This window comes from Aedes aegypti, chromosome 1, assembly GCF_002204515.2.
Source record: "Aedes aegypti strain LVP_AGWG chromosome 1, AaegL5.0 Primary Assembly, whole genome shotgun sequence".
NCBI classification, from domain to species: Eukaryota; Metazoa; Arthropoda; class Insecta; order Diptera; family Culicidae; genus Aedes; species Aedes aegypti.
This window is the reverse complement of record NC_035107.1, coordinates 47,776,569-47,797,170: the sequence shown is the minus strand read 5'-3', so window position 1 is coordinate 47,797,170 and position 20,602 is coordinate 47,776,569. Positions and strand designations below refer to the sequence as shown.

The following is a 20,602-nucleotide window of genomic DNA, read 5'->3' as shown; positions in this document are numbered from 1 at the left end:
CTCAGTTGGAAATTTTTGTTTTCATAACTCAAGAAAGAAGCATCGTAGAAACAAAGTTTTTTATGAAACTGAAAGCAAATTTTCCCAGGAATAAAAAAAAATATTTACTGGAAAAAGTTTTCCACGAAATGTTCCACCATTGAGAAAATTCACAAAGAAAAGCCGAAAAAGCTATGCTCCAACTCGTGGAAAATTTTCAAAAAAATATTTTTGAGAAGATAATTTCATAAGCTTTAATCGCTGCAATTCTTGAAATGTACTTTTTTTTCGTTTTTGAGTTATGGCCAATTTTGTAAAAAATGTGCAAATGTGCCATTTTGAGCCTTTTCTTTGAAAAATCATAATTTAAGAAAGAAGCATCGAAAAAAAACAAAGTTTTTTTTTATGAAAATGAAAGCAAATTTTCTCAGGAATAAAAAAAACATTAACTGGAAAAAGTTTTCCACAAAATTTTCCACCGTTGAGAAAAATTGTGCAAATCTGCCATTTTGAGTCTTTTCTTTGAAAAATCATAACTCAAGAAAGAAGCATCGTAGAAACAAAGTTTTTTTTATGAAAATGAAAGCAAATTTTCTCAGGAATAAAAAAAATATTAACTGGAAACAGTTTTCCACAAAATTTTCCACCGTTGAGAAAAATTGTAGAGAAAAGCCGGAAAAACTATGTTCCAATTGGTGGAAAATTTTCAAAAATATATTTTTGAGAAGATAATTTCATAAGCTTTAATCGCTGCAATTCTTGAAATGTACTTTTTTTTCGTTTTTGAGTTATGGCCAATTTTGTAAAAGATGTGCAAATGTGCCATTTTGAGCCTTTTCTTTGAAAAATCATAATTTAAGAAAGAAGCATCGAAAAAAACAAAGTTTTTTTTTATGAAAATGAAAGCAAATTTTCTCAGGAATAAAAAAAACATTAACTGGAAAAAGTTTTCCACAAAATTTTCCACCGTTGAGAAAAATTGTGCAAATGTGCCATTTTGAGCCTTTTCTTTGAAAAATCATAATTTAAGAAAGAAGCATCGAAAAAAACAAAGTTTTTTTTATGAAAATGAAAGCAAATTTTCTCAGGAATAAAAAAAACATTAACTGGAAAAAGTTTTCCACAAAATTTTCCACCGTTGAGAAAAATTGTGCAAATCTGCCATTTTGAGTCTTTTCTTTGAAAAATCATAACTCAAGAAAGAAGCATCGTAGAAACAAAGTTTTTTTTATGAAAATGAAAGCAAATTTTCTCAGGAATAAAAAAAATATTAACTGGAAACAGTTTTCCACAAAATTTTCCACCGTTGAGAAAAATTGTAGAGAAAAGCCGGAAAAACTATGTTCCAATTGGTGGAAAATTTTCAAAAATATATTTTTGAGAAGATAATTTCATAAGCTTTAATCGCTGCAATTCTTGAAATGTACTTTTTTTTCGTTTTTGAGTTATGGCCAATTTTGTAAAAGATGTGCAAATGTGCCATTTTGAGCCTTTTCTTTGAAAAATCATAATTTAAGAAAGAAGCATCGAAAAAAACAAAGTTTTTTTTTATGAAAATGAAAGCAAATTTTCTCAGGAATAAAAAAAACATTAACTGGAAAAAGTTTTCCACAAAATTTTCCACCGTTGAGAAAATTCGTAAAGAAAAGCCGAAAAAACTATGCTCCAACTCGTGGAAAATTTTCAAACAATATTTTTGAGAAGATAATTGCTGAAATTTTCGAAATGTTCTTTTTTTTCGTTTTTGAGTAATGGCCAATTTTGTGGAAAATTACCATATAAGCCTTTTCTTTGAAAATCCATATATCAATCGAAGCATCGAAAAAACAAAGATTTTTTATCAAGCAATTGCAAATTTTCTAAAACATCTGCAAAAATGATATGGGATTGGTTTTAATGAAGTATAAGTCGGAATGGATGATATTTTTCATAAAAAATTACATCGCTAAGAAAAAACTGAAAAAACTGTTTCTGCCTCAATTTTTCATTACACTGAAAAGAGATTCTTTGTTTTCTATGGAATAAATAAGATTATTATTATTATTATTATTTTCATTTTATTCATTCAATTATTCAGTATATAACAAAAAAATATCAATCATTTATACCAAAAGACAAACGAATCATTTTTGCTAGTGAATTCTCAGATGCACATGAAAACCAAGAAAATACAGCATGCTTTGTTCTTAATACCGTGCTGCATCAATACCCGGACGCCTAAGGTGATACAGATATTCAAATGCCTGTAGGCAATTGGGTAGTCAGTATTCGTTCATGAATTAGTATAAAACGATAACTGTTAGGGTGGAGCTTGATAATTTACACAAAATTTACAATGAATTTTATGAGAATATTGTGAAAAGCGTATTAATTCTGGATCATGTCGTGTTCACAAATCCGGACACTTGAATCAAAATCCGGACATTCAAATCAATACAACTGTATTTCATATAAAACCATAAAAAATGAAACTTACCTTGATGTTACGAGACATAAATTCAAGGATTGGTGATAAGTATTGCTGCTCATTTGTTATGGGCTCCTGAAACAGCTTTATACACTGTTTTTGAAGACTCCAAAAGATAATATGATGTGCTCATCGTTACCCCCATTAATGACCCATAATTTGCACTCATTTGTAGTTTGCAATTTTCAGAATCACAATAATATCATTTTTAAACATTCTTTCATGCTTTTCTAGTAATTTTAATGTTGTTTTAGTTGTTAAAACTTGTTAAATTTGATGCTTAAGTACTGTGTCCGGATTCAGAACCACACGAATCAGTAGCCGGACAGTCTTGTTTTAATATAGAAATAGGTTATTCTTCATTAATTTCACAAAACTATTCAATGTAACGAGAAGAAAACTTCAACAAATTACAGCAAAACATGTATCACACTCAATTACTACGTAACAAATGTCTGATGCATCGCTAAATTACGATAGTAAGGACTGTTCATTTTATAAAGTGGACACTTTGGACATGCAATATCTTTTTAATTTATCAATGAAATCGAAATCGGTTTTCTGTACATCGTTCGACTAATATTGTACAATGCTGTGGTAATAAAAAAGTTACCAAAATAATATGATTTCACACTAATAAGGCACAACGTTTAGAACGGTCGATTTTTGGAGGTTATCAAAATCAAGGATTATTAAAAATCGGCAGGAAAATTCGACAATTTATATTTTTTATTTTTAAAAAATGGTTGTACTTAGAAAGCATCATCAATTAGAAGCTTGCTAAAAAATATCAAGTTAGTTTTGGAGAAGCAATTTTGCAGATATCATAAAATAATTTTTTATCAATTTTTTTTAAAGAAAAATATCTTAAATTTAAATGGAAATGATATGAGTAGAATTTTAAGGTTAAAAGTACGTCTAGACGGAAGTAATAATATAGTATTTATAATAAAAATAACTTACGCCTTCATAGAGTTGCTGATTTAGTCCCCACGTCATATTTTAAGCACAATAGAAAAACAAATAATTTATTTTCAGAAGACCACTCAAAGCACAATGACAATCATCAAGATTGGGAACACTGCTTGAATTAAATCAAATTCATTTTGCATGTATTATTTTCAGAATGTGTTATTCTGAGACTACCTATCAAAATATTTTGAGAAAAACGCTTACAGTTTGCTCTAGATCGATAAACATGCGTATATAATTTTAAAAGTATGGGATTTTTCAATAAAACGACCATAAAGAGTAAATTTGGTACCCAAGAATGCGGTTAAAACTCAAGATTTTGCTTTTATTTATACATATATAGTTTCTTTAGTAATCTAAACCAGTTTTGAACACGCTTATTACTTTACTTTTTTGCTGGTAGTAAAAAGAGATCACTAAAGTGACTCAGCATCAGGAACTGATGGAATATTATTGATGTTTTTAAAAGCTCTACCTTAAGTTGAATAGTAAAGGACACCAACATACAATTTGTTCATTAAATTTAGGATTTTTTTCATGCGAAAAATAATGCTTAAACTTGACGAACAGTTTTTCTTAGGAGTTTTTGCAAAAACTATTTAGTTCTTCAACCGAAAGCATTTTGAAAGTTTCTGTATTTTCATAACATTGTAGAATAATAGTTGAACGATACACAGAAAACCGTTTACGATTTCATCAATAAATAAAAAAGATATAGCATAAACAAGGCGCCAACTTTATAAAAAGAAAAGTCCTTAATAATCTTATTTGTTCCATAGAAAAGAAAGAATCCTTTTTCAGTGTAATGAAAAATTGAGGCAGAAACAGTTTTTTTAAGTTTTTCTTAGCGGTATAATTTTTCATGAAAAGTATCATCCATTCCAACTTATACTTCATTAAAACCAATCCCATATTTTTTTTTCAGATGTTTAAAAAAATTTGCAATTGCTTTGATAAAAAAATCTTTGTTTTTCCGATGCTTCGATTGAAATATGGGTTTTCAAAGAAAAGGCTTATATGGTCATTTTCCACAAAATTAGCCATAACTCAAAAACGAAAAAAAGTACATTTCAAAAAAATTCAGCGATTAAAGCTTATGAAATTATCTTCTTCAAAAAGATTTCCACTGATTGGAACATAGTTTTTCCGGCTTTTCTTAACGAATTTTCCCAACGGTGGAAAATTTTGTGGAAAACTGTTTCCAGTTAATATTTTTTTTTATTAGTGAGAAAATTTGCTTCCATTTTCATAAAAAAAAAACTTTGTTTCTACGATGCTTCTTTCTTGAGTTATGATTTTTCAAAGTAAGTAGTGTCAGAGGAAAACAGAAACATTCCAACTGAGTTTTCCGGGAAAATAAGCGACCCTGAATTTTTCTCAATTTTTTTTATTCATATATTGATGAGCCCTGCCTGTGGAAAAAGTTTCATGAAAATCAGTCAAACATCGTGAGACTATTTGTATCAATTATTCGATGATATACCAGATCTATCAATGCTTTCACTGTTTCCTTTTAAACAGTACATATTCAACCGCATTATGTTAGTTTATATGCAGCCCTTTCCATCAATAATCTTACATACTTGATGTTCTGAGGTCTCCAAAAAAAATGAAGCTCCTAAAACCAGTACGTTGATGATGTCCTATACAATAGCAACTTATTAATCAGAGTTGAGAAGTTAGTAGACAAGTCAAATAATCCATTTTTATTACACCAGAGTTGTAACAGATTTCATTACTTAGTTAGCACTTTTTTCCCACAGACTATGTTATAAATTTGGCTAGTATATAACAAAATTTCCTATACGTGGAACAAGATATGTTATAATTTAAAGTAAAATATAATCCATTGTGTTTTTACATAAACCTGGATAACAGCCAATTGTTGCCAAAAGTTTATAACAAAAATGAAAGAAAATATGTTATTTAAAACAAATTTTGTTAAAAATATGATACCGTTTTGTTGTAATGCACTACTCGGGTTAACCTACCGATCGTCTTGTGGTTGACCACCATCAAAAGCATTGCGTTGATGTTGTATATGAAAATCGAGATTTTTTTTATCTGTGTGGTACAAAATACAACATTGCTACCACTGATGTGTAAAGCATCAAAAATGGCACATTGCATTAAAACACTCTCAAAATCCTTTCTTTTTTGTTTGAGTCGACTCATATTCTTTAAAAAAGGAACGGTGACCGTTATTATCAGAAAAAAAATCTTCATCAAATCTGAGCTCACCAGTCGTTTTATATGGCTAAATCCTTGGGCCCGCTATGAAGTACCGCCCTTTTACGTTATTTTACCACAAAATCAGACTAAATCAGAGATGTTCTAACGAATTTTCGCTAACCGTAACCGTCAGTTACACCCTTTTTTAGACGCAACCACCAAAAGCACTAGTTTTGAATAAATTAAAGAGTTTAGTAAATAATATATATAATCATGTTCAAAGGCTATTAACGCCAACCTGCTACAACATTTCCAGAAGTTTTTCACAAATAAATTATTTTCCATAGGCTCAAGTGCAATAAAACAATACGGAACCAATTTTCATCATTGTGAAATATCATCATATTTTTATCATCGTGAAATAATTTCTATAGCATAATAATCTGGACAGCTAGGTAAACTTTAACACTCAAATTAAACATTTTCATCTTTATTTGCTTCAAAAAATTCTTAGGAAACTTCAGCTTACTTGTGCTTACCGTGTGGTGCTGTCGGTCCTTCTTTGTTACAACACACACAAGACGTTTCAAGTTCAGCAAAGATCAAACAGTCAACTTTCCCTTACTCGATATTCGATTGGAGAAGCATAGTGAAAGTTTGTTTTTTTTTGTGTGGCTAACTCGATGATCCCTTGTATCGCATTGCACTTGTTTTGTGTTCTATTTGAGTTATGGAGAGTAGACTGTAGATAAAAACTGTAATATTCGATATTCAACAGATATACGGTAAAAACGAAGTTGCTTATGAATTCTTTGCAACTTTTAAGTTTGGTTTTCGAAAAACCGTAAATTGTTCTGTGAGATGGTGGTTATTATGCTGGTCCGCCATAAACTGCTTTGAATCCTACACAAACTGAATATTTCTTTGTAACATTTCAAACAGTCAAGCTAATAGACAGCTGCTATAGCGGGTAAAGGCAAACGCTGAATCATCCTGAACTATCTACTTCTTAGTATGTAAGCTTATGTTAGAGTAAAAAATCTTTTTTGGGTTGGTTGTCACTATACGATGAGACTTCTATTTTTTAGACAAGCATTTCAAAGTAAGTGTAAGTGAATTTATAACGTGTGCCACAAAACTAAAATCTCAGTAACAAGATCAAACTGGCTCCGTAATGGTTTCGAACGCTTGAGCCTACGAAAACTCGGTGAATTTTTAAAAACTTCCATGACATTTGATTGTAGTTTATCATCGACAACATTGAACATGGTTAATGATGGTAAAATTCCTCATCAATCTATTTAAAATGAAATGCTAATGGTTATGTACAGGACGCGGTACTCTAAATTTTGTCGATCTATTGATTTAGAATTCCGCCCAGAGGTTACAAACAACTAAACACTTTGAACCAAATTTGATGCTATAATTCTTTGGATAATCACAGAAAATGAAAAATCGTTTAAATATCACTGAGTTATTATGGATTTGTGGACTTACAACTAAAAAAAGGCGTAACTTCAAAATTGGCCGTGGGATTTAAAAAAAAAAGTGATCGGACATGCATTTAGTTATGCACTATTGAACTTTTGATTTGTATATGTATGTAACACACGAAATTATTTAATTTTTATGCTTTAAATCACAAATTAAAATTAATGCACTTTGATTTCCTCGGCAATGACTTTTTATTACGGGAACAGGTTCCCAGAAAACCTTATTCAATTGAGGTGTATTTATTATTCACGATTTAAATTCACAGAACAAAACGAACATGACTAATTGATTAATTGAATTAGGCAACAAAGCATGCATTGGTAACAAATGAGCCTTTTAATACTTTCTTATTTGAAGATTGTAGTGCATAATCTTCAATATACTGAGAAACATAAAAAATATACAACTTTTAATAGTTGAACTATTTTGGCAACACTCCTGTTGTTCTACAGACAATCAGAGCAGGATGTTTTTGTGTCAATTCATAAGTGAATTGATTTGCAAAGGGCCTATTATGATTTTCTCATACACTGAGAATAATAGGAACGCAAATAAATTTTACTGGCAGAGTTTGGATTTTGATCCAAATCCGAAAAAATCGTGGAACATCGCAATCGGATATTTTTTTAATGTTACCATTGATTCTCTCGGTAAAAACTTGATGATAGAGCGTTCAAGAGCAGCAACCTTTACATACCACAACCATATCGAGCCATTCAGCGTGTCAGTTCAATTCACGGTGATATTATTTACCTTTCGATTTCAAATAAATTTGAAAATATATTTGGAAGTACCGTCTTTTTGGGTTAGATTTGGCCAAAAATGCGTAAGGGATCATGCAAAATTACGTCACGCTCCATGGGGGGAGGTGTTCAAGCCAAGCGTGACAAGCCTTACAAAATTTTTGGAGGGCTCATACAAAAAACGTGACAAAGAGGGGGAGGTGGTCAAAAAGTTGAAATTTAGCGTGACATAATTTGTTTACCATCCCTTAGTCCTCATTTGTTTTTGAACAAATTTCGCAATTTGACTTGATGTGTTCGGCTAAATAAGAGAATACATTGCATATTCTGAACAAATAATTAAAATTAGATTATTTTCCTTTAAATTGGAGACGTAAAATTGGCCCAAGTTCACCCCTTAGAGATGTCGGCCTCCGGTTTGGTAAAATCATTGAAAACCAATGCAATATAACGGGCACAATGAGGGGATGACGGAAATCGATGTCCGACACCATTTTGAAATCCAATATGGCGGCCTCCGGTTAAGGAAAATCGTTGAAAACTCATGCAATATAGGTATTTTCGGAACGGGCACGACGAAGGGATGACGGAAATCGATGTGCGACGCCATTTTGAAATCTAAGATGGTGGGCTCCGGTTTGGTAAAATCATTGAAAACCCATGCAATATGGGTATTTTCGGAACGTATTGCAATGTACAAAATGAATGGTGAGACAGTTTTGGACGTAGGTAGTAATAGGGGGTTTAAAAAAAAGGGTTTTTTGTGTATGCTGGTCAAAAAAAAAATTTTCTTCTCAGGAGCCCTAATTTTTTCTAGAAATAATTTCAGAATACCCCACTGCATCATACAAATATTATAACGAAAAATGAAAACATTTAAGTTCTTTTATCGCAAGTTTTATTTTTTCTTTTAGTGATTCGACTATCGGGAGGATTCGATTATCCGGAGTGAAAGAAAAAATCGATACTCCGGATAATCGAGTCCGACCATGAATTAATACTTACGTTACAAGTGATAAATACTACCATAATGTCAAAATTCAACCCTGAGGCATTTGAAAAACATAAGGCTTGCTTCAAAATAAGTCTTTAGTTTACTTTCTAAACATTCAAAAAAATAAAATTTTTCAATATTTTTGTGTTGATAAAAACGGAATAAATTGTGAAAGAAAACGGAACGTGACAAAAACGGAACATACCTGTATTGCATGGGTTTTCAATGATTTTACCAAACCGGAGGCTGCCATCTTGGATTTAAAAATGGCGTCGGATATCGATTTTCGTCATCCCCTCATCGTGCCCGTTCCGAAAATATCCATATTGCATGGGTTTCCAACAATTCTTACACTCCTGAAGCCGCCACCTTGGATTGCTAAATATGGAATACCCATCGTCCAACAATTTTTATTCTATAATTATCAATTGATATAGATAGAACCTCTATCATTTTTATTTGAAAGGTGTTGTACTGATGGTATCATCATGAGAATCTATCGTCTATCTCTGATAGAAGCCATTCTCTCAGTGATACTATCAGGATAGACAAGAAGTGATAGTATCATCTGGCTGAACTGATCAGTATCAGTTGTCTATCAGATAGATGATAGTATCATCGTTTATCTGATAATGTTGATGCCTGAACCTGGAATCGAACCAAGAACCTTGCGATCGATAGGCTCGTGCGCACTACCCTCTCGTCTATCGACGGCTTGATGTGGAGTGATTGCAATAATCGTTCCATCTTTCTTAAGGCTTATGAATTTCTATAGTCCAGTTGGTGAATTCCGGCGAACAATTTCTTCGAAGAGAAAAATTTTTCTTCCATTACTCATAAGCAAGAAAATTGTCTTTTCTTCGAAGAAAATACGCGCCGGAATTCGCCTGCAGATCGCCGCGTGTAGAATTGATACGCAATAAGAACAAATCAAGAGAATCGTGTCCAACCATTCCTCCCTCCGCAACGGTCTCTGTATGAAAAAATAAATTTTGTGTTTGAGCCTACCCCCCTCCCCCTAGAGCGTTACGTAGTTTGTGGACGGCGCCTTACTCTGCACAAATTTAGTGGCGTTGTGTATTCAATATGACTCTCAGCTATTCTATTTAAAACTGCAATGCTGTTCTCAGTGTAGTCTGTATTTTTATGCATTGGCCCTTTCAACGAGTAGAACATAATGTGAATTCAGGCATTGTCAACAAATGAGCAATTCTCGCTGAAACCAGGCCGCCATCGGCACCCATCGTTAGAATTCCAATTTTATGTTACTGATCGCTAGTTTTCGATAAAACTTAAGGGTGGTCCTTTCTGTTTTCTCAAATTGGTGGACCCCTCGTACGCCAGCTAGCTGAACAGTTTGCGAAAAAGCCCATTTTTTTGATAAATCTTGGGTATTTCTTCACGGGATATGTCTCATATTTCCCTTGGAACACGTAGGAAGCTTAGTGGCATCGTATAGAGAAAGGATATGGCTTTCATTTAAACTTGAAAAAATTTTGGCGGCCATTTTAAATTTGGCCGCCATCTTGAATTTTGTTAGAAAAATCGATTTTTCACCATTAGCGCACCGCTAGTTTTGAATTCTGAGATCACCATCAGAAAGCTGAGGAAAAATTGCGTAAGATAGGCTACAAAAACAATGTGAGCAAAGGTATTTACACTATGATATGAACGATTTTCTAGATCATGTTCTACTATTTTGACGTATATGGCGAGTGCAATCAATGAAAACATAATTTTTTGTACAACAAAGAAACAAGTTTTCAATTGTTGGTGTATTATTTGGGACAGATGAAGAATAGGAGTATTAATTTGAGTGAAAAAATCTGGCGGCCATCTTGGATTTTGAAGCCATCTTGGTTTTAAGTAGTAGAATGAGTTTTCACCTTGTTAGCACTCAACATGTTGAATTTAAATGCTACCGTTACACTTATTCTTCTTTTTGTTCTTTTTTTTAATCCTCACGTTACGTCCCTACTGGAACAGAGCCAGCCCTTCAGCTTAACTAGTTTTTAAAAACAAATTATCAAATAGGATTTTTTAACGCTTATTTGCTACCTGAATGATTCTTCTGCATATCTTCGAGTTGTAAAATAGCATTATTTCTTTCATTTATTTGGTCTAAAACCATTGATACAAATGAACATCAGTTAAACAGCTGAGATAAGATAAGAAAGATAGAATCTGATTGTTTTTTTTTTTACGGAGGCCTTATAATTCAACATGATGAGCACTGAGATGGTAAAAAATCATGCAACTGCTAAAAACCAAGATGGCGTTCGAAAGCCAAAATGGCCGCCAGTTTTTTTAACCTCGAAATTATACAGCTGCGTTTCGGCATTACGTCCACATTAGAACAAAACCTGCTTCTCATCTTTCAATTTCGCTATTTTTCACATGCATGTTGGGCGGTACTAAAAACGATACTTTATGGCTTAGAAAATCAAGGATGTTTTTTGCTTCAAAATTTAAGACTTGCATTATAAATTAATGCACTTTTGTTAATGTTTTACGTTAGAACTACAGATATTACCACAAGGCATATTAATGTCCCTACACGCAATCTATAAACTTCATACAATGAACAACAATGCAAAGGGTAAAAAAATGTTTGTTCAATACAATCAATGTTTTTTTGACGGCTTCTATTTATTAAATTTATTTATTCATTATTACTGAATTCAAAGATATGTCGAAGAATTATTCTGTTGTCAGAAATCGCATTAAAAATAAAAATTCCTGTTTAATAACCTGGATTTATAACTAATAATGCTGAGTATCAGGCTCGGTTCCAGTAGGGACGTAACGTCAGTAAAATGAAGAATAATAAAAAGAAGAGTATACGTAACCTTTTTTTTATTGGTAGCCTCTAAATTCGATATGCTGAGTGCTATCAAGGTGAAAAATTAATTCTACTACCTAAAATCAAGATGGCGTCAAAATCCAAGATGGCCGCCAGATTTTTTCACTAAATATAATATTCTTATTCTTTACTCGACGCAAATAAAACACCAAAGGTTGAAGACTTGTTTCTTTGTTGTACAAAATATGATGTTTGTATTGATTGCACTCGCCATATACGTCAAAATCGTATACCATGATTTAGAAAATCGTTCATATCATAGTGTAAATACCTTTGCTCCCCTAGTTTTTGTAGCCTATCTTACGCAATTTTTCCTCAGCTTTCTGATGGTGATCTCAGAATTCAAAACTAGCGGTGCGCTAATGGTGAAAAATCGATTTTTCTAACAAAATTCAAGATGGCGACCAAATTCAAAATGGCCGCAAAAAATTTTTCAAGTTCAAATGAAAGCTATATCCTTTCTCTATACGATGCCACTAAGCTTGCTATGTGTTCCAAGCGAAATATGAGACATATCCCGTGAAGAAATACCCAAGATTTATCAAAAAATGGGCTTTTTCGCAAACTGTTCAGCTAGCTGGCGTACGAGGGGTCCACCAATTTGAGAAAACAGAAAGGACCACCCTTAAGTTTTATCGAAAACTAGCGATCAGTGACATAATATTGGAATTCTAACGATGGGTGCCGATGGCGGCCTGGTTTCAGCGAGAATTGCTCAAATACGAAAAGTTACCAATACATAACCTAGCTTTTGTACAGTTTTGGATTGCCGAAGAGAACAATTTAGCTGCCGACAATAGTAATTGCATTGCCGATAAAAGAACAAGTGCCTCGTGACTTTGGTGAGGAAAAATAGATGATTTAGAGAACAAAATAGTGTTTTGTGCATAATAATTAATAAATAAATAGTGCTCAAGTGTAGTTCAGGTGTCTCCTGCTATTTGTTGTGCTTTATTGTTCTGTATAATTGCCTTTTCAAAGTTCAGCTGTTTAGGCTGCCGACAATACGTAAGTTCCCCTATTTATATTTATTCTAACATCGATATTTCAAATCGTTTGGGATGTCTTGAATATCCCAAAAACAACTTCTTCAACATGTTTGCTATTTATTAGAGTGGTTCAAAAATCGTTATTACTCCACACCGCTCATTCGATTCTAGATCAAATTCCAAGTGTCCTCCCAAAATTTGAGCTCATTTGGATGAAAACTAAGACTGCACAAGCCCTTCAAAGTTTATATGGGAATTACTATGAGAAAAGCAACCAATTCATTCATTCGGTCATAGTGTTTGCCCATGTGCTCTTGGAGATTAGAACTATGTTGATACTGTGAGTTACAAATATCAGTTACAACTTTGCGAAAGACCGTTTTTATATCGAACGCCCCAGTAATGAGTTATTTATTTTTGAATGAGTTGTTAAATTTTGGCAATAATTATTGGGCTGCTCTGCATGCATCACTGGATATATGCAGTAAAACATAGTAGCCATGATTTGTGCGTGCTATCTTTCGCGCCAGGCGCAGCAATGTTGCCTGTTCAGAAGTCAAATGAGCACTGCTGAAGAATTTGTGACTGGATATGAATCAATAACTAATTACTGAGGCGTCCGATTTGAAAACGGTCTTCGGCAAAGTTGTAGCTGATGAGTGTATCTCACAGTATCAACGTAGCTCTAATACCCAAGAACACATGGGCAAACACTATGACCGAATGAATGAATTGATTGCTTTTCTCATAGTAATTCCTATATAAACTTTACAGGGCTTGTGCAGTCACAGTTTTCATCCAAATGAGCTCAAATTTTGGGAGGACACTTAGAATTTGATCTAGAATCGAATGAGCGGTGTGGAGTAAAAAAGATTTTTTGAACCACTCTACTATTTATATTACTCTCAAGATTCATCTGAACAGAAAACATAAAGGCATCTATAAAAAAAGTGGTCTTGATAGGGCTAAACAGACATTTTACCCAAAAGGAAAATAAATGCTATGGAAGGAAAATAGCTTTGATCTTAGATTTGCTTGTCAAAGCGTCATTTGATAGACCCTCCCCTCTCTAAATCACATAAATTCAATTATAAGTCATTTCATCGGCATATAACATCATCACTTACCTCACAGAAAAAAATACGATTTCTTTGCCAATCTGCGCCAGAGAAGTAAGTGCCTTGTTTTCACCTTTTAACTGGTGTTTCTTCTTGTTCTTGCTTGTCTCAAAGCATAATCTCGAAATTATTTATCATTTTTCCGTAAGCATTTCCACTCATCGAAGTAAACGACGAATCGCCGCCGTGGTAGGCATGTCAACCACTAGAGACTATAATATCTACACACATGTGCTGCTCTGCTACACAGCGTCATCTCAGTCGCCGCCTGCTACCATCACCACTCTCGCAACGCACCGACCTCGCGATCTCGAGCACGACGCGCACACACGCTTCGCGGCCACGACGGATTCAATGGACCACGCCACGGTCTCGTTCGTCGATTCCGCTATGAGGACTTTCCGCTACACACCCGAATGACACCGCTGATGGATTCTATTTTAGTAGTTATATAACTCGAGCGCGATCCAAACATTTTTCTTCATTTTTCATTGGCTTCCACACACACGGTGGCGTCGCGACGTCGTCGTTGTCGTTGAATTTGTGCCACGACCACGGCAACGGCATTTCACTCGAGTAGACGACGACCAGATTCCGATGCGAACGCCAGGCTCTGCTCTAAACTTTAATAGATATTTTTATTTTTCTTTTAATACTTTTTTAATACTTTCGCCCCGCTCTGGTTGTTCTTCCGACTTATAAGAAGACACCGACAATTCACGAGCTGTCACCACAGAGCACCCCTTTTCCCCGGTTCTGGTGATGGCACGTCACAAACACACAAAAAAACAACGAGGAGACAATAGGATTGGAGCTGCCCCCCCGGTTGACACTATTTTCTTTTGTGTCAGTCGGTTCCGCGTTCGGGCGTTACCTGGAAGTTTTCAATCCCTGGAATGAGAGAAGAAGGAAAAATAGATGAGAATTTTAAATTATAATAAAGGAAGTTTGAATTACTTGCACACCTAGGTTGCGCTGACTGACTCAATCAGACTGGGAATAGATCATGAGTAGGAATAGACTCTGAGGGCTTAGGGGAGTTCTGGGTTTTGGTCTCAATCTTTCGCATTCTAAAAGTCCCAGATTCATTTGAAGTTTAAATATTTATACAAATAGATTTAAGGGCTGTGGAATTTTCTTATTTTGAAAAATTGAACACAAATCCAAATTTTCAAACAAACAGACATAACAATCCAATGAATTTCATCGTTCAGAAAAAAAGCACTGAATTCTGATATATGATCACTGATTACTCCTGGCGCTCGTATCGATTATGATCGAGTTTGACGTTCATATGAACGCAATATTGCTCACAATTTCAAAATGGTGAAAATAGCTGCATCTAAGCGCATATAATGATACTTTTTAGAATCAATCTCTACCATGGAGCCTGGGTTTTATTACTTTAAAATTATGAGATGTCTAGCCAAAATGGCTGCCAAAACAAAAGACGGGTTACTTATCCTTAAAAAGCATCTATCATGTTGAAAGCGACACACCATTGTGTTTGAATTAACACTATTTGAACAGAACTAAGAATAGCTAAAATATATAAAAGAAAAGCTGAATATCTAGAATCTATTTCAAAATACACTCAGTGAAATCAAAATAGTACCATCCTGTTTTTCTACTATTTCACAAAAAAAAATCCAAATGGATTCCGTTTTTAGCATGCTCTGATTTTGACATGCTTCATTTTTTCGGTATTCACACTGTATGACCAGCCCACTTTGAGTATGCCGGTAAAACATTTTTTTTCTTTAGATAGAAAAGGTCGGTTGAACAAAGTACAAGCATTGACACAAAAGCAACAAAAAGTCTATGACACAGCGTTTCTATCATAAAACTCGACCAGCTTCTTCAGTTGACTGTTCGTTTTTTTTTTGGTGAATTACATGCATTGCAAACATGTAAAAGCACATCACAATAATAGAAGTAAACCAAGCAAAAAGTTGTGTCTTTCAACTTTTTAAGCCATTTAATAAAACAAGTTGGGAATTTCAAGTAAATTTATATTCAAATCAATTTCAGAAGTCTCGACATAACATAACTTTGATATTATCTAGAGAATTTTAATTTAAAAATGACTCATCGGCATCTTCTATACGCCGTTTATAGTGCCAACATGACAAATGCGAACATAGTCTAAACTACACTTTATTCTCAATAAGGACAATGAAGCGTGCGATGAATACGATTAGAGACTTTCTATGACGTTAAATATTTAAGGAACGTTCGTTTTCTATACCAGTGTTGCTCAGACTAGAGTTTAGATTTTAATCAACGATGTGGACCGTATGAAATAATCAAAATATTCCTTACGAGATCCTGGTGATCTGTCCAGCTTTTTACGCTAGCTTGCCATAAATTGTGAATCACCCCTTTTGACAATTCTTGCCAACACTTTAATTTTTATAGCTAAATCGTAGCAAGCTAAGTGAGAGAAAAATATTGTTGTAAATAGTCAACAGACGTCAGAACTTTATCTAGTGTTTTCAGAATACCAAATTGAATATAATATTTCCTATTTTTAAATACATTTTTGCTTGTCTTTTTAGGTCGATGAGAGGTGGAAGCTCTTGGTAACTAAGTGCTATGCATTGAAGAACTAATTTTACTCGGAATTTTTCAGTGAATAATATAATTCCTGCTGTAGATGTCACTGGAAGACAGACCTTTGCCATTCGATAACCTGATTTATTATTAGGGAGGATGTGGAGGAAATGAAAAACTTTATTATGATCAAAATATAAAAGTGAATGAATCATACAACTCCTCATTCCACCTGACACAACTGTTCCATATCAATGTTAAAATTTAAACTGACAATAGCAGAATCAATTCGAATGACTGATTTTTTTTTTAGGGGCAGCGAAGACCTCCAGTCTATCGTTTTGACTTAAAAAGGATAAGATAGTCCAGTAGAAGCATCAACCTAAGAATGCTAATGTCGCTGCTGTTCGTTTAACAGATATTGGAGTTTGCCACGAACGGACAGCGTAAGTGCCGGGCCTCAAAGTGTCAGATTAATTTTCAAAACCAAAACAACGACATGGTATTGAACAAACAATAAAAACCCATAATTGAAGGTAATAATAATTAAATTCAGTTTTGTGACAACAACGCTACTAGCGTTCTACTACTAATATTTCTATTGATAGTCCTGATTGGATCGATCGTTTATCACTGACAGTCTTTAAGGCCTGCTATTCCGTGATTGACAGAAGTCAGTGAAGATTCACAAAGAATAAACAAGAATTTCGGTTAGCGTTGGGCATAAACTTCTTCAGTGTGCATAATTCAGTGCCTCTATTTATACATGGCCAATAACGACGCCGGCCACGTTCTTGCAGTCAGGTGAGATTTGGGGAAGGAATATTAGTGCGTAACCTTTGCTATTTGGAGACCGTTTTTGCCTCTGCATCTCCACAAAGGGTACTGAGAGCGATGTTTGTTAATAAGGAGGATCGTTGGGTCACAGGATTCACTTTGATAAGAGATGAGACCATGACAAACAATTATGTGTGATGTATAAACATGTCTTTGAATATAATATTTTCAAATGATATGATCAATTTACAAGTAGAAGAAAATAATGTCGACACTTAAAGTGACGAACCATTCAAAGTTTGTTGAACAAATATCTAAACGCATCATTCTTACAGCGGTAAGGACGAAAGCATGTGTTATCATATTTTACTCATATGAAAAGTAAAAAAAAAACTCGATTGGCAGGACAATCACAGAACACTTTCATGCCGACACTAGCAGTGGCAAACCATTCAAATTTTGTTGAATAAAGTAAAACTTGTAAATCTACACTCATAGTGTCGAATCATCCAAAGTATTTCTTCAATTACAAAAACAAAGGTATAAGGAAAAGGGGTGTTTTGGAAAAAAAATATGTAAAACATAAATATTTTATAACAAAGAGTTTATGCCGACACTCATAGTGACGAACCATTCATAGTTTGTAGAAAAATCACATAGCCATTTCAACGCCGAACGAATTAATTTGGTCACACAAATTTTTCAGATTTCAAATAAAAGCATGAAACGAGCTCACCAATTGATACTTCATTCTTGACTGAGCAGCCACAATCCACTTTCAGCTCCACGTAACGTAACAATCCAACGACACAATGCAAAAACTCTTGCTTGCTCGGGCTCTTCAACTTGCTCGCCTGGCAAACAAGAAAACCTAAAAAAAAGAACCAAAGTCGGCGACGCAACGAAAAAAAACTTATGCTTGCCCGGGTTCTTCAACATTCACTCTCTGGCTCTAAATGTATCTTAATAGTATACTTAAAGTTTATAAAGCATCATTGAACATATTTGAATAATAAAGAGTGTGTGGAACGTCTGTCACAATTAATATGACGAATCTACAGAATTATAGCAAAGTCGTATACTGTCATTATCTGGCATATTGGCGTAAGCTCCATTTCAATTTTTAGCACTTCTCTAGCTGTCAAGCAAAACCCATCGATTAGTTGTGGAATTTTTTCTTACTTACTTACTTATTTGGCTTTACATCAATTATCTTGATAAAGCCTCGCCAACAATATTTCGCCAATTCCCTCGGTTCATGGCCGCTTCTCTCCATCCTCGACTGTGACCCACGCTCTCCAGGTTCCGGGGGTACCTGGTCAATCCACCTAGCTCGCTGCGCCCCACGCCTTCTTGTTCCGACCGGATTCGTGGCGAACACCATCTTTACAGGGTTGTTGTCCGGCATTCTTGCAACATGCCCTGCCCAGCGTATCCTTCCAGCTTTAGCTACCTTCACGATACTGGATTCGCCGTAGAGTTGAGCGAGCTCGTGGTTCATCCTTCGCCGACACACGCCGTTCTCCTGCACGCCGCCGAAGATCGTCCTTAGCACTCGGCGTTCGAAAACCCCAAGAGCTTGCAAGTCCTCCTCGAGCATAGTCCACACCTCATGCCCATAGAGGACTATCGGTCTTATGAGCGTTTTGTACATCGTGCATTTGGTGCAGGGGTGAATCTTTCTTGACCGCAGTTTCTTCTGGAGCCCATAGTAGGCACGACTTCCGCTGATGATGCGCCTTCGTATTTCCCGACTAACATTGTCGTCAGCCGTCAACAAGGATCCGAGGTAGACGAACTCGTCCACCACCTCGAAGGTATCCCCGTCTATCGTAACACTGCTTCCTAGGCAGGCCCTGTCGCGCTCAGTTCCGCCAACCAGCATGTACTTTGTTTTCAACGCATTCACCATTAGCCCGACTCTTGTTGCTTCGCGTTTCAGGCGGGTGAACAAATCTGCCACCGTTTCAAATTTTCTCCCAATAATATCCATGTCGTCCGCGAAGCAAACAAATTGTCCGGATCTCGTGAAAATCGTGCCTCGACTGTTAAGTCCGGCTCTCCGCATGACACCTTCAAGCGCAATATTGAACAACAGGCACGAAAGTCCGTCGCCCTGTCGTAGTCCCCGCCGAGACTCGAACGAACTGGAGTGTTCGCCCGAGATCTTCACGCAGTTTTGCACACCGTCCATCGTTGCTCTGATCAATCTTGTGAGCTTCCCGGGAAAGCTGTTCTCGTCCATGATTTTCCATAGCTCTATGCGGTCGATACTATCGTATGCCGCCTTGAAATCGATGAACAAATGGTGCGTAGGGACCTGGTACTCACGGCATTTCTGGAGGATTTGCCGCACGGAAAAGATTTGGTCCGTTGTCGAGCGGCCGTCGATGAAACCTGCTTGATAACTTCCCACGAACTCGTTTGCTATAGGTGATAGACGACGGAAGAGAATCTGTACCATGTACAAGACGCTGATAAGACTGGTAGTCCTCTATGAGCATAAGACAATGCTCGAAGATGACCTGCAAGCGCTAGGAGTTTTTGAACGACGTGTGCTTAGGACGATCTTCGGCGGAGTATATGAGAACGGCGTATGGAGGAGAAGAATGAACCACGAGCTTGCGCAACTCTACGGTGAACCCAGTATCCAGGAACTCGCCAAAGCTGGAAGGGTACGATGGGCGGGACACGTTGTGAGAATGCCGGACAACAATCCCGCAAAAATGGTGTTCAACTCAAATCCAGCCGGTACAATACGAAAAGGAGCGCAACGAGCTAGGTGGTTTGGCCCTGAGACGAGACTCGCGAAGACGGTCTTCTTTTTCTGTGTTTGCTGAGTTTTTTTCTTATTCCACTTTGTATTTATACCAATTATGCGCAAGCCGTGCAAACCCTCACATGAACCTCTCAGCAAAAAATGATTGAGTTTGCATCACATTGAATCATAAATAGTCATTTGAGTGAAATTTCATGTCAGCAAACGTATCAGACATTAGAAATAATTAATCTTCTGCTTAGATTTATTAGCAACTTTGGAAATAACTGCTCCGCCGACTGAGGTTTTTAATAACAGTTTACTTTGAACACAATACTTTTCACTTTTTCAGCCATAAAAACGGTGGGCTGCATTTGACGTTTCGTGAGAGGGGAATCTGGGCTGCATATGACGTTGATATTTTTCCTCTTCGCGAGTCTCTCTCAGGTTTGGCCAAGTGGAGCAGGATCTTGGAAGAGTGGGGCGATCGAGAAACTGGAGGCTGGCAGCCATGGACCGAGTTAGTTGGCGTAACATTACGGCGCAGGTAGGACGCAGCACCATCAAAAGTAAAGTAAGTAAGGAAAATGGCAACGAAAGTTTGCAGTTATTAATGAAGGGAACACTCATAGAACATTTTGGATCAAGCTCTATCCCAGTTGGGACGTAACACTTGATGAGAATTACTTGGTAAAAGAAGGTAAAATTTATTTACAAAATATT

General features: G+C 35.5%; 1 protein-coding gene across 1 annotated transcript in view; it reads right to left on the bottom strand.

The window, feature by feature from the left end:
• The window catches only part of LOC5566766, a 535,713-nt gene that overhangs the window by 477,469 nt on the left and 37,642 nt on the right, over positions 1 to 20,602 (bottom strand). Inside the window, exon 2 of the mRNA XM_001651123.2 lies at positions 13,801 to 14,682. The gene's annotated coding sequence lies outside the window, so the exon portion shown is untranslated. The remainder of the gene's footprint in view (positions 1 to 13,800; positions 14,683 to 20,602) is intronic.